Source organism: Lathyrus oleraceus, chromosome 5 (genome assembly GCF_024323335.1).
Source record: "Lathyrus oleraceus cultivar Zhongwan6 chromosome 5, CAAS_Psat_ZW6_1.0, whole genome shotgun sequence".
Lineage (NCBI taxonomy): Eukaryota > Viridiplantae > Streptophyta > Magnoliopsida > Fabales > Fabaceae > Lathyrus > Lathyrus oleraceus.
Genome location: NC_066583.1, coordinates 389,793,115 through 389,807,876, shown reverse-complemented (window position 1 = coordinate 389,807,876; position 14,762 = coordinate 389,793,115). Strand labels below are relative to the sequence as shown.

The 14,762-nt window shown below is 39.9% G+C and overlaps 2 pseudogenes; one reads left to right on the top strand and one right to left on the bottom strand.

Annotated features, from left to right (window-relative positions):
- LOC127085013 (calcium-dependent lipid-binding protein-like) overlaps window positions 1-14,762 on the top strand; it is a 128,843-nt pseudogene that overhangs the window by 43,556 nt on the left and 70,525 nt on the right.
- LOC127085011 (pentatricopeptide repeat-containing protein At1g09820-like) lies at window positions 7,124-9,147 on the bottom strand (annotated as a pseudogene).

Below are 14,762 nucleotides of genomic sequence, written 5' to 3'. Positions count from 1 at the left end.
TAAAGTGCATGTGCCACCAAGCCCTCTGAATGTCATGAATTCTCCTTGGCTATTTACGATGTGGGGCATCGATATGATTGGGAAGATTGAACCTATTGCTTCTAATGGGCATCGCTTCATCCTGGTCGCGATCGATTACTTCACCAAGTGGGTGGAAGCAGCTTCCTATGCCAATGTTACCAAGTAAGTGGTTGCCCGATTCCTTAAAAAGAAGATTATCTCTCTTTATGGGGTTCCCGAGAGAATCATCACTGATAATGGTTCGAATCTCAATAACAGGATGATGAAATAGCTTTGCAGATTTCAAGATTGAACATCACAATTCTTCTCCTTACAGACCAAAGATGAATGGTGCTGTAGAGGCGGCAAACAAGAACATTAAGAAGATTGTGCAAAAGATGGTCGTGACGTACAAGGATTGACATGAGATGTTGCCTTTCGCTTTGCATGGGTACCGTACCTCAGTACGTACGTCGACCGGGGCAACCCCTTACTCCCTTGTGTATGGTATGGAAGCAGTCCTACCTGTTGAAGTGGAGATTCTTTCTCTAAGAGTCCTGTTGGATGTCAAGCTAGACGAAGCTGAATGGGTCCGGACAAGGTTCAATGAGTTGAGCCTTATCGAAGAGAAGCGGTTAGCAGCTGTGTGCCATGGGCATCTGTATCAGAGAAGGATGAAGAAAGCCTTTGATCAGAAAGTGCATATTCGAAGCTATCAGACAGGTGATTTGGTTTTGAAGAGGATCCTTCCTCCCGGTACAGATAATAAGGGCAAGTGGACTCCGAATTATGAAGGTCCATATGTTGTTAAAAAGGTCTTTTCTGGTGGAGCCTTGATGCTTACAACTATGGATGGTGAAGAATTTCCGTCCCCTGTGAACTCAGATGTAGTCAAAAAATACTTCGCATAAATTGACCCGCTGGACGAAAAGAATAAAAGAGTCTAGGCAAAAAAGGGGCATCCCGACGAACCAAAAAAAAAAGAAAAAGGTTCGGGAAAAAGTTAGGGATAAAGAATGAAAAAAATATGTACACCCGGTAAGTCGAAAACCTGCAAAGGCGGCTTAGGCAAAAATGGGTATCCCGGTGGATTGAAAACCTGAAAAGGAGATCCAGGCAAAAGAGGGATTAAAGCGAAGACTACAGTCTAAGTTATCTGTACTTCATCGCGCTTCAGTGTCTACCATCTCGAAGGATACGACCGGTCCAATCATTCTTCTCAGAAAGCAAGGAATTTGGGGGAAATTGAGGATATATGAGTCATAACAGAATTGGAAAATAGTGGATGCCGTGTTCACATTGCCAATAGGATAGTTTATTTCCTTTTTTGGCGCAATTACCTCTTCCTAGGAATTGCTTCTGGATGTATTTGCCTTTATAGGCCATTTTCAATCAATAAAAGTCGTTATTTAGCCAAATTGCTCTCTTGTTTTATTTTACTATTTTGTTTGCAAAAAAACGTCCAAATTTTTGATAAACATTGCAACTAAAAACATGCAGGCTAGACAATAACGTGCAGAAAGATAAAACATTTGAAAATCATTTTGAATGTTGAGTACACTTGAGTGTATTTCGTCCATACGATCCCCTGGGGCATGTATGTCTTGCTGTTTTGTAGGTTACTATCTTTGATTGCTGGCTAGAGCAGATAAGCCACAGTTTGTTCAAAGATGTTTCAGCACTGTCCAGTAGTGTGAGAAATTGGGTTGTCAAAGCAAGTTCAGGACTAGTCTCCCCAGCAGATTCGAGATCAGTATTCCCTCAGCAGCCGAGCCTGAAGGTTGCCCGTTTCCCTAGCAAGTCTGAGGACTGTTAGTTCCCCAGCGAGTCTGAAGGTTGCTATATCCCCAGTGGAGGTGTCCGTGGGAAGTTTGTTCCTCAGCAGCCAGGTCTGAAGTGTTGTAATCCCCAGCAGGTTTGAGTTTGCAGTCCCCCAGCCAGGTCTGGAGCTCGCTGTAATCCCTAGCAGGGTTGAGAGTGTTTTTCCCTAGCAAGTCCGAAGTTTGTTGTTTCCCCAGCGGAGGTGGGCATCGTTTGTTTTCCCCAGTGGAGGTTTGCATTGGTTGTGTCCCCCAGCGGAGTCCCCAAGTGGGTTGGGTTCATTGGAGGTCATCCCCAGTGAGGATTATCTTTTCCCCAGCAGCCGTGCTATTCCCCAGCATGATCGAGGGTTGGTGTTTTCCTAACAAGTGACTCCCTAGTTGAGTTGGTTTCTCTGCCGTTCCGAGAACGTCAGATTAGTAAGTATCCTCAGCAGAATTGTTGCGTGTCCCCACAGAGTTGGAAGATCAAATCAGAATCGTGTGCTCAACAGAGTGATCATGTGCTCTCCCAGCAGGGATTTTCATCATTTGCATCTTGCATATAGTAATCATTTGCATTTGCATCTTCAAATCGCGTAGCATTTCCATTCAGTATGGAGCATTACGCCATAGAAAACTCAAACATATGCATACATATGTTAAACCAGATTGGATCATATCCCCAGTAGAGGTGGACCGTTTTTCAGCATCTGTATGGCACGTTTGCTGCAGTTGCTCTTGGTAGCACTCCGGATTGATAATCCCCAGAGAGATTTATTTCCTCACCCGTCCGTGAAAGGAAAGCTAGATTCTCCCCAGTGTGGTCCCCGGTAAGTGTCGTGTCAATCCCCGTGAGGTCGTCTTTTTTTTGGTGTCGGTAAACATCATCTTTCGATGTCCGTAAACATAGAGCTCTTTCACATTCGTCTGTTGATGTCTGGGCGTGGTTTCTCTTCCCATTCGTCCGTTGACGTCTGGTCGTGGCTTCTCTTCCCATTCATCTATTGATGTCTGGTCGTGGTTTCTCTTTCCCATTCGTCGGTAGACGTCTGGTCGTGGCTTCTCTTCCCATTCATCTGTTGATGTCTGATCGTGGTTTCTCTTCCCATTCGTCCGTTGACGTCTGGTCGTGGCTTCTCTTCCCATTCATCGATTGATGTCTAGTCGTGGTTTCTCTTTCCCATTCGTCGGTAGACGTCTGGTCGTGGTTTCTCTTCCCATTCATCCGTTGATGTCTGGTCGTGGTTTCTCTTCCCATTCATCCGTTGATGTCTGGTCGTGATTTCTTTATTCCCATTCGTCGGTAGACGCCTGGTCGTGGTTTCTCTTCCCGTTCATCCAAGGATGTCTGGTCGTGGTTTCTCTTCCCATGCGTTAGTTGACGTCTGGTCGTGGTTTCTTTATTCCCATTCATTCGTTGATGTCTGGTCGTGGTTTCTCTATTCCCATTCATCCATTGATGTCTGGTCGTGGTTTCTCTATTCCCATTCGTCCGTTGACGTCTGGTCGTGGTTTCTCTCTTCCCATTCGTCTGTTGGCGTATGGTCGTGGTTTCTCTCTTCCCATTCATCCGGTGATGTCTGGTCGTGGTTTCTTTCTTCCCATTCATCCGTGGATGTCTGGTCGTGGTTCCTTTCTTCGATAAATATTAAATCCCCAGTGGAAGTCGTCATTGGTGAACATTCGTTTCTTTGATTCATCCCCTGCAGAGTGCAAATTCCAGGTTCTTTTGGTATTCAATCCCTGTTTACCTTGAAGGTCTGACAGTCGTTGCTCTCATCCATTCAGGTTCTCAGTTGATTGAATAGGGGCAGCTGTAGCACCTTAAATTTGCACCCCCCCCATTCATGCATTCATTTTTATTATTTAGGTCATTAACATTACATCTTGCATTGCATTATCAATAAGAACTGGCATCAAGAGGATTCCTCAGTGCAAAAGAGAAAGGTTTTTTCTTGAGATGGAGGCCACATGATCATTTTGAAGAGCTTATATGAATCAAGGTTCATTTTGAAGCAACTTGACCCAGTGTTGGAGACCCAAAGTCATCAGTGCATTGCCAGGTCATCTGGGGCCCATAAAAGTCAACTGATTTGAAGAATCAAGCATTAATTTGAAGAATTCCATCAAGAATCAAGCAAGTTGAGCTCATGAACATGAACATGGAGGTTTGAATTTCAGCTAGATCCAGGACAATTCAAGAGCCAATTCGTGTACAAAGCTTCATAACAAGGTTCGTCGAAGAGATCTGGATACTTTTGAGGCCTCAAATCCACTGAATCCACTCACTGTTCTTCAAGGAGGTTAGAAATCGAATCTCACCATTTGCTATTTTGTTGACATGTTTAGATAGGTCTTTGAACACTGAGAATTCTGATATAAATTTTATTGAAAATGGATGAGTAATGAGTGAGATATGTGAACTTAAATTTTTGGTATGCAATATGTTTTTGTTCGATTCACCTTGATCATGGAGTTTTAGTTTGAATGGATGTTAGATTCATGTTCTTGGTGATGAGACGAGTCCAACCATGTATCATATGTGAAATTCTAGAAAAATTTGTTGAATGTTACTGTTGCATCACCGCCGTCTCATTAAGGAAGACGGTGGAAACCACCGTCAACCACCGCACGTGCACAGTACTAGGGTTTTCTGGTTCGTGCGCTCAGGATGCACTGTTCATGCGCCTTTCACTTTTGCCTCGCCAGTTCGATTCCATGCCACGCTGCTTTCATATTTTCCATTTTAATTCCTTTTGCATCCAAAACGCAGTGTTTCCATTTTAAAACGCGCTTGCAACCTTGATGACACTGGTTCGATCCTGGCTCATGTTGTTTTTGATTTGTTTCCAATTATTTTACACTGTAGCGCCTCCTTGGACCTGAGATACCTTGGTTTAAATCCATGCTAATGCATTTCTATTTTTTCATTTCATTTCATATTATTTCCATGATTCACGTGTATTTCATTATTTTCATGTTAATTCAAAAAATCATAAAAAATAGGAAACAAGTCTAATTTAATCCATGTTTTTTCTCACATGTTCATTGTAATGTCTTTTATTTTGTGATGTGAATTTCTGGATTTGTGCCTTGCTGGAATTTTGAGTGTGCATTTTCTTATTTTGTAATGTGCATTTTCTCATTTGTATGTCCAATATATGATCATCTTGTTTGCCTTTGCCTTATCATGATCATTTGATGACCTTGCCTTATGATTTGAGTTTGGTCCTCTTTAGGACATGTTCTTACTTGAATAAATGTGCTTCATGTGGAACGACAACTTCTGTTTTGACTATTTGCTTTGCCTTTGACCCTAGTCTTTGCACTAGTGGTTTGTACTCACCTTTTGAGCTTTGCATTTCAGGTTCAAGCACCTAGCTCTAGTGATTGATGTTGATCTCACTACTTGAGATGCAAATTACATTGTACACTAACTTTGTTGTGTTGTAGGTTCATTGAGTGTGGTGGAATCACTTGAATGCTTGCACATAGAGCTTGTATTGTGTACATATAGAACCACTGTTGACCGTCTGTTTGGTTTGTCTGAATGTGAATATTGACTTGTTTGACTTTTGTACAGGTACATTAGTCGCTTTTAGCTCATTGCTTGAGCTTTTCTTTGGTTGTGGTTGGCATACCACCTAGGTGATCATCCTCTAACTCCATGTAGTCTGGAAGTCCTGTCGTTTCTTTTGGCAGGCATTTGGCTGAAGTCCTCCTTAAGAGGCAATGACTGTGATTGTTTATATTTGTGCCATGTACTTGCTAAGTCCTCCTAAGTTAAGAGGCAATTGACATATAGAAGGGATTAGCAATCAATCCCCTGATAATCGTTGAGTCGTTCATTATGCTCGCACTACGTGCTGATGCTCTTGAACCTAACCCAAGATCCTTCTATATAGAGTCAGTCAAGTGGAGTAGGGTCCCTCATTCTGGATCTCCACACCTCCATTGATTGAAGCTCACCCAGGCCCGGGTTAAGAGCTATGAGGCCTTATCCTCATTACCTTTCATCTGCTCACCCTGACGGTCAATGTCAGTGGTTAAGAGCTTCATTAGATACCCTTCCAGTATTGGCTTGTTTGTCGAGGTTGATATGACCCCTTGACTAAAGCCCAGCCTTGTATGAGCCGCTTGTTTGCATATAGTGTGTGATACCTGTTCACCTGTGATTGCTTAATTGCTATTTAGGCTAGCTTGCTTCCTGTGCGAGTTAGGTTCTGATTAGAGAGCTCAACTTAGGGATCGTTTGCATGATAACTTCTAGGCTTGAGTCGTAGTCTCCCTATTAGTTCGTCGTCTCCCTAGTCTCTGGTTAGGAGAGTTTCTTCCCTGTTAAGGGGAACTACATCGCCCTGATCCTCATACCAGATGAGGTACGTAGGCAGGAGATTGAGCTGATCTCTCCGGGCAACCTTTTTGGTTTGTTTGGTGTGTGTTCACCACCCTTGCACCTTTTTTTCTTTTTGCACCTTTTCTTTTCTTTGGTGTGTGTGTTCACCCTTGCTTTGAGGAGTTGGATGTAAGTCCAGCTATTGGCATTCAGTTTCCTGTTTGTGTTTGTTTGTTCGGAGTCCGATGTAAGTCCATCTATTGGCAGTCGGTTTCCTGCTTCCTTGTTTGTTTGTTTGGAGTTGGACGTAAGCCCATTGATTGGCATTCCGTTTCTAGTTGTGTGTTTTGTTTGACATCTCAGCGTCTCCTTTCAGTGTTTTGTTTTGGCGTGCGGTAGCCGAGCTACGAGTGCTCTGATTCTTACTCTGGTTAGAGATGATACGTATGCATAGGATGCGATGTCCTAGCGAGCACATTTCCCCGAACTACGTTGACTTTGATGTTTGTTTCTGACAAACTACGTAGGCCTAGGATGCGACATCCTGCCGAGTCACCTTCTTCCGTTTTCCTTCACCTGTTTTATTCCAGTGTGGGCAGTTTTTGAGCAGTTTATTAGCAACCTTATTCTATTCTTTTGAGCGTGGATCCCGTCGAGTACGATGGACGTGAGGGGGTGCTAATACCTTCCCCTTGCGTAACCGACTCCCGTACCTAGCAATCTCTGGTCGTAAGACCATTCCTTTCCCGTTCTTAGGTTTACTTCGAGCGTTTCCTTTCCCTCCTTTGGGATAAATAACGCACGGTGGCGGCTCTGTGTCTTTTCCCACCGGTTGTTTTTCGCGTATGCGACAGAAGTGTATGGAGCTTTTTGTCTTTTCCTGTTTAAAGATCGAGTAAGAGATGATGAAAATGTCTATAACACATGAATAAAGATAGAGTGTATGCATTATTCCTACTTTTCTCAGCAAAAAAAAAACAAGATATTTACAAGTTGATATTTATATTTTGAATCTTTGATGAAGCTCTACTCTAAACAGTAGATAAATAATACACTAATAACAAAAATCTAATCTTTCATCTCAAGTTCTTCCTAAGACATGCTAGAGATATTATACAAGTGTCCTTCTATATCAGGAATAAAGCCTTTCTCCAACATTTCCAATCTTACTATATCATATGTATTACGGTTTGGATTGAAACCCTTTTCCAACATCTCATTAAGAAGATTATTTGCAGCCTCTAGCTTGTCAATTTTACAATACCCTTTAATCAAAACATTATAAGTAACAACATTCGGCTGCTTTCGTTCTTTCTCCATTCTCGCCCTCACGTTCAACGCTGCCTTAAGATTCCCCTCCATACAATAACCATCCATCAAAGTATTATATGTCACATGATTAGGTTTCAAACCAAGGTTGAACATTTCATTAAGTAACTTTTCTGCATTTCTTGGTTTGCCGATTTTGCACGATCCATCTATCAAGATGTTGTATGTCACAACGTCGCCTTTTAAACCATTGTTCTCCATTTCAATTAGAAGATCATTTGCAGCCTGTAAATCCCGTTTTCTGCACATGCCTCCAATTAAGCAGTTATAAGTTGAAACATTCGGCAAAATCTCTTCGTCTAGCATTGAACTACACAGTGCAAACCCTTCCTCCATCATCCCTTCCTTACAGTATGCATCAATCATAGTATTGAATGTTATAGCATTGGGAACCAACTCTTGCTCGGTTATATCATCAAAAACCTTTTTTGCTTCCTTCATCATCTTCTTCTTACAAAACCCATTTATAAGAGCATTATAAGTTACAATATTTGGCTTCAAACCCAAACCAACCATCTTATCCCACAAATCAACCGCCTCTTCTAGCTTACCGTTATTACATAAACCGTTTATCAGCGAGTTATAAGTAACTGTATTAGGTTTCAATCCCTGCTTTTGCATCTCTTCAAAAGCCTTCTCTGCAGCCAATACATTCTCATCCTTACAAAACCCATCAATAAGAGTATTAAAAGTAACTTCATTCGGACAAATTTTCTCAGCAACCATTTCCTTCATAATAGCTTCAGCTTTGTACATTTTTCCAGCACCGCCCCTTTGCAATAACCATCAACGAGAGTATTATAAGTAACCATATTCGGGAAAACTCACCACGCCTTCATATCTTCAAAAACATCCTCCGCCTTGTTCAACTTACCACCTCTACAAAGACCATTAACGAAAACATTAAATGTGTTAAAGTTTGGTCGAATTCTTCTCTTTATCATCTCCTTATACACATACTCCACATCACTAATTCTATTCTCCTTAACCAAAGCACTCAACAACGGATTACACGAAGTCAACGATAATTTAAATCCATAATCTTGAGCTCGCTTAAACCCTTCATAAGCAAAATGAATCTCTAAATTTCTAACATACGCTAACACCAACATATCGATTATCAGAACAGTAGCACTGGATCGACCTCCGCCTAACAAAAGGGAGTGAAAAACAGAAGAAACTGTATGTTTCCTGTTTTTGACAAAACTATCCAGAAAAGACCTAACTTTAGACTACCTTTTCGAATTCGCTAGAGAATGTAAAAGTTTGGCAGTTGGTTCAAGATCATATGAAAATCTGAACTCTTTCTGAGACCAATTAAAGAACCTAAAAACAAGGTCTGAATTAATACCGGAATTAAGTAATTGATCTAGAAATGTTGCAGGTTTGGTTACTCTTAGATGAGATTTGAGCTCTGACCAGTGCTGTTTACTCAACAGCTCCGAAATCGTTGATATGCAGAATGAGTTGGAGATTGGACCTGTAAGCAGAAATTAGAGAAATACTTTATCAAAAAAACAACACATTAACAACGATTCAGTGAATTAACATTTAAGAATGAAATCTGTGTCACCTTGAATACATTGAGAAAGTTTGTGAGTAGTCATTGCTCCTGGTGTTTTTTCCTTGAATCGCGGCGTGATTCAAGGTGGTGCGGGGCTTTTTGCGGCGGTGGCTATCGCGGCCAGAAATGGAGATGGAATCGCATCCTCGCCGGGAGGGGATGGAATAAGGTGAAAGAAAAGGCTGAACGGATTTCAAGTTATTTCTGGCCGAAGACGATCAAGTCGGATGTCGGAGTCACAAGAAAATGTTTGATGGAGTGAATATAAAATTTGTTAACTTCAATTTTTGTAAACTTAATTCACTTACATTTGTGCACATTAGTTAACTTAATAATATAAAAAATGTTTTAAAATTACGTAATAAAGTTCTTTTATAAATGTTATTTTTTTAAAAAAAATATATTTTTTTAATGACCAATTATAAAATTTAAGATAGTATTAATTGTTTTATATTAATTATTCATAAATAATTTTTTAAATATATATATAATAAATAATTAAGAATATTATAGATAAAATAATAATTAACTTTTTTAATATATATAAAAAATACAAAAATACGATTAAAAAGAAACTGATGATTTAGTACCAATTTAGGGCATGCATTTGAAAAACAATGTCCAAATATACACATCAATTAAATCATATTTAAACTATAATGATTTGTATAAGAAAATAACAGTAGTTAGAAATTAAAACACCAGCATTCTTTTTTCCTTTTTCCTTTTTCTGTTGTTCCACACTTCACCTTGTTAACTCATTTACACCAATACTCCTGCAACATAAATCATCACACTCTTACCCATTTTCATTAAACATGTCTAACCGACTTTAAATGAGAGAGAGAGAGAGAGGGATCTAAGGAGGAGGAGGAGGGTTAAGAAATTGGAAAAATGAACAAAATGGAAGCTCCTTGTTTGTTGGAACAAGATCTGAGTAGAGAAAGAAAATGAAAACCTTTTGTTTGTTAAAATAGGAAGAAATCAAAACATTTGATGTGAGAGTAGTGGGCTACCAGTTGGAAGCATGAGCAGGTGTTGGTGATTTCAAGCTTCTAGTTTGTGTTTTCTTTTTACACCGGCAAATAATAGCTTAAATGTGTATTTAAAAAGTGGAGTATATTGTAAAAGGAAGATGAAGAAGGTATAAAAGAGGAGTATATTAAAAAACCCTAACAGAATAAGTGGGCCCAGCCGGTCAAACATTAAGTTTTGTTTTATTGTTACAGGAATCAAATTAGTTTCACGGGTCTGATTTTAACACAGGCCTAATAAACCTTTGACCTATAACTTTCTAGCTTTTTACTGTTTCCACGTGATCACAACATCAAAAATAAATGTTTTACAATTTCAATTAGAATAATTGGTTTGGAAGTAAGTAAGTAGTAATTGTCTTAGATGAGATTTGATCTCTGACCAGTGTTGTTTACTCAACAGCTCCGAAATCGTTGATATGCAGAATGAGTTGGAGATTGGACCTGTAAGCAGAAATTAGAGAAATACTTTATCAAAAAAACAACACATTAACAACGATTCAGTGAATTAACATTTAAGAATGAAATTTGTGTCACCTTGAATACATTGAGAAAGTTTGTGAGTAGTCATTGCTCCTGGTGTTTTTTCCTTGAATCGCGGCGTGATTCAAGGTGGTGCGGGGCTTTTTGCGGCGGTGGCTATCGCGGCCAGAAATGGAGATGGAATCGCATCCTCGCCGGGAGGGGATGGAATAAGGTGAAAGAAAAGGCTGAACGGATTTCAAGTTATTTCTGGCCGAAGACGATCAAGTCGGATGTCGGAGTCACAAGAAAATGTTTGATGGAGTGAATATAAAACCTGTTCACTTAAATTTTTATAAACTTAATTCACTTACATTTGTGCACATTAGTTAACTTAATACTATATCGCAAATTAATATTAAATTTCTATATTACAATGAATAATCTAATATAATATTTATCTATAAAAATAACATCTACAAAATAAATAAATAAAACCTTAATTATCCTTTTAAAAGATAGTTTAAATTGTTTGAAATTCAGGATAATTTTGTACTAAACATCATTTTTCATCAATACAACATTTTAACTCACTTACTCATAATTGAAAAACATGTTTAATTTAAAAACAACTTTTCATTTTTTAAAGAATAATCCATTACATTTTGTTTGACAACTCAACCGAAACGTTGAAAGTTGAAAAACCATTTTACAAATCTTTGGGAAAGCAAATGTATGTCCTCTATTTAAACACCGATATGTGCTATACCATTCATAGGCAGACGAAAGAATGTGTCGCGGTATGAAAAATTATCATGAGTGCTTGCATGCTCGAGATAATAATGTAGTAGTCATCGAATTTTATTTATTCTAAAAAAAAGGAAAATATCGATAAAACTCTTAAAGAAAAAGAAAATGGTCGTTGCAACCAAATTCGGATTCAGGAGTCGATTATGCGAGAAGAAAGTATTAACACTTCTCGCACATGTTGTACACAACGAGAACCATTTAGTTAGATATGCGAATAGAATGTTAGCTTAGGTTATTTGCTTTCTTTGAGTTATTAAAAGGGAAAAAGAATAGGACTAAAAATATGTTTTTATTAGGGTATCCGACGAGACACTGAATTTTACTCGTATGTAACCCCAGGTGTGATGGGGAACTCGAGACTATGTAGTTCCGGCTAGCAAATATTTGTGTGCTTGGTCAATTTTAGAAAAAGTTACTTAGTCGCATTCGAGAAGAAAACAATTTTTTATTGTCCAAAACATGGAAAAGTGAACATTGACATCGCGTAAGAATGGATAACATAACTTAGAATCTCACAAAGTTATATTTTCACCACATTATAGTGGAAAGCGTTCTAACTTCTTGCGCATGGTAAGAACGAAATTTTGTTTGCATTGTCTCGGAATGAATGAATCATCTTTCGTTTGTGAAAAGGTTTTGACATCGCGCTAAGGCAGAATATATGAAATTTGATTGGTTGAGTATGTTTTTTAGTTGATGACGAATGCTCGGATGGTCGAGCTATACGACTCGTATTCAAACACTCAGGGAAAATAGTAGTACACACCAAACCATTCATTTTCTCCTGGTTAATTGCGAAATGTTTAGATATGAATGACAAGTACTTAACAAGCATGCTATACAACAAATGTTGTGTACTCGGGGAAAAGAGAAGCATATACCAAACTATTCCTTTTGCATCCAATTTTGCTGCGAAAAGATTTTTGATGCGAAATGGATTTTGATTGTGAAAGAGGTTTGTATGAATCAGGTTATAAGTTTTTAATCAATGACAAATGTTTAAATAGTCAAGCTATATGACTCGTATCCAAACAACCGATGAAAATAGTGATATACACCAAAATCGTTCCTTTTGTATATTATTTATGAAAGATATTTGAAATGATTAAGTGTTTTGATTTGATTTTGAAAATGAACTTGATATGGATCAAGGTTTGATTTGCGTTTGAAAATGGTTTTAATCACACATTCCGAAGAAAAAAATGGAGTATTCACTCCTCTTCGATTCGCAAACAAGGTTCTACTAATTGGAACGCCAATTCCACTACACGGGGTGCTAAAAGTTTCGTACTTGATAATAGGGTTTCAACTGATGAACTTGAAGAAGGTAAGTTGCAAGATTCACAAGTTCAATTGGGTTCAAACTTCACTACTTTTCAAGAGGATTCGATTGTGGATAAGCTTAGAACTTAGTTGGGTGTGATTCACCCGATACCGTCGCCTCCTATAAACGGAAACATTGCTGGTTTGTTTGTGTTTTTTTTCTTTGTTGGTGTTGTTTTTGATAAATTGTGGACTTTTAGGAAAAGGAGAAACAAAGTTAGTAGTAGTGAAGATAATTTTCATGGTGTGTGGCCTCAAGTGCCTACTAGTTTTTCTTTGTTTTTGGAAAAGGATTTGCAGAGGTAAGAGTCGGTTGAATGGGTGAACATGTGTCGCATTACGCGAAAAACCGGCGGGAAAACAGAACAACAGAGCCGCCACCGTGCGTTATTTATCCCAAAAGAGGGAAAGGAAACGCTCAGAGTAAACCTGGAAAAAGACGTGGTCTCGCGACCAAAGAGAATGGGATCGGGAGTCGGTTATGCGAAGGGAAGGTATTAGCACCCCTACGCATCCGTCGTACTCGACGGGATCCACGCACGATAGGAAGGAAATTGGTTGCTAAAACACTGCTCAAATAAACATCTATACAGGCTGAAAGAGACACAGGATTACAGACAAGACTGACTCGGCAGGACATCGTATCCTGGGCCTACTTAGTCTATCAAGCATAGACATCAGAGTCGAAGTAGTTCGGACTGGGGAAACGACACATGCTCGCTAGGATGTCGCATCCTATGCATACGTATCTCCTTTGGACGAAGGAGAATCAGAGCATCCGTAGCTCGGCTGACACGCACGCAAACAAACAAAACACAGGCGAACGTGGAGCCCGACTGCCAATCACTGGACTTATGTCAGCATCCGAACCAAAACACACACACTGGAACCCAAATGCCACTCGATGGACTTACATCGGCTTCCAAGCACACAACAACACAACAAGTTGATAGGGAGTCGGGGACTCGAGCCTATAACTGCCAAACAACACACACCAAAGAAAAGAAAAGGCGCCCGGAGAGATCAGCTCAATCTCCTGCCTACATACTTCATCTGGTGTGAAGATCAGGGCGATGTAGTTCCCCTACGCAGGGACAAGGATCTAGCCTAACCAGATAACAGAGGGAGATACAACTCTAGGGAGACTACGACTCGAGCCTAGATGTTGTCATGCAAAATCAACCCTAAGTTATGGTTTCTAGCTAAATGGCACGAGGGCCAACCTATCCTAAACAGACACAGGAAAAAAACAGGGTCTCGATTGCAACTAGGGCAAGAGAAAGGGGATATCTCAATCACAACAGGGGTGAGAGAAAAGAATATAGTGTTAGTGGTTAGTCAAACTCGACAAGACATCGCGTCTAGTGCCTACGTATCTCATCTGGACATGAGAATCAGAGTTGCCGTAGTTCGGCTAAACTATTCCTGTTGGTTTGTGTTTTTTAAGTGGACCACGTCACTACGCAATCTACCGGATGCTCGACCTTTGGAGACTTACTCACCTGTAGTAGAAGGAGTTAACGTATCCTTAAGAGGGGATGGTGTTTGTTTGGGTTTTAAGAAAGCTCAAGCAAGAAAGGAAGTCCTATACGAAGGAACCGTGCTACCTTAATTGTCATGCAAACGAGACTACGCGAAGTCTAGCAAACCTAGGGGGTACAATCACACCACACAAACATATACAGCATGAAATAAACACACCAACAAGGGGCTCAAACATCAAGGCTAGGCTTTAGTCGAGGGGTCATATCAACCTCAACAAACAAGCCTCTGTATCGGGGTCAGGTTAGCTCTTAACCTTGCCATTGAGGGGCTAAGGTGAAGCTGATGAAAGGTGATGAGGGGCGTGCCTCATTGCTTCTATCTCTGGTCAGAGAGAGCATCAGACAAGGGAGCGTGGGTCCAGAATGGGGGGACCCTTCTACGCTCAGGACATAGACTCGACTGTACAATGTACAAGATCTTGGGCTTGGATCTCAATGCTACAACCATGTAATGGGAGCAAGGAGAAGACTCACAGAATAGTGGGGGATAGATTGCTTATCCCTACCTTCCACCAATTGCCTCAAGTGAGGACTTTACCTGCTTGGGACAAATATAAA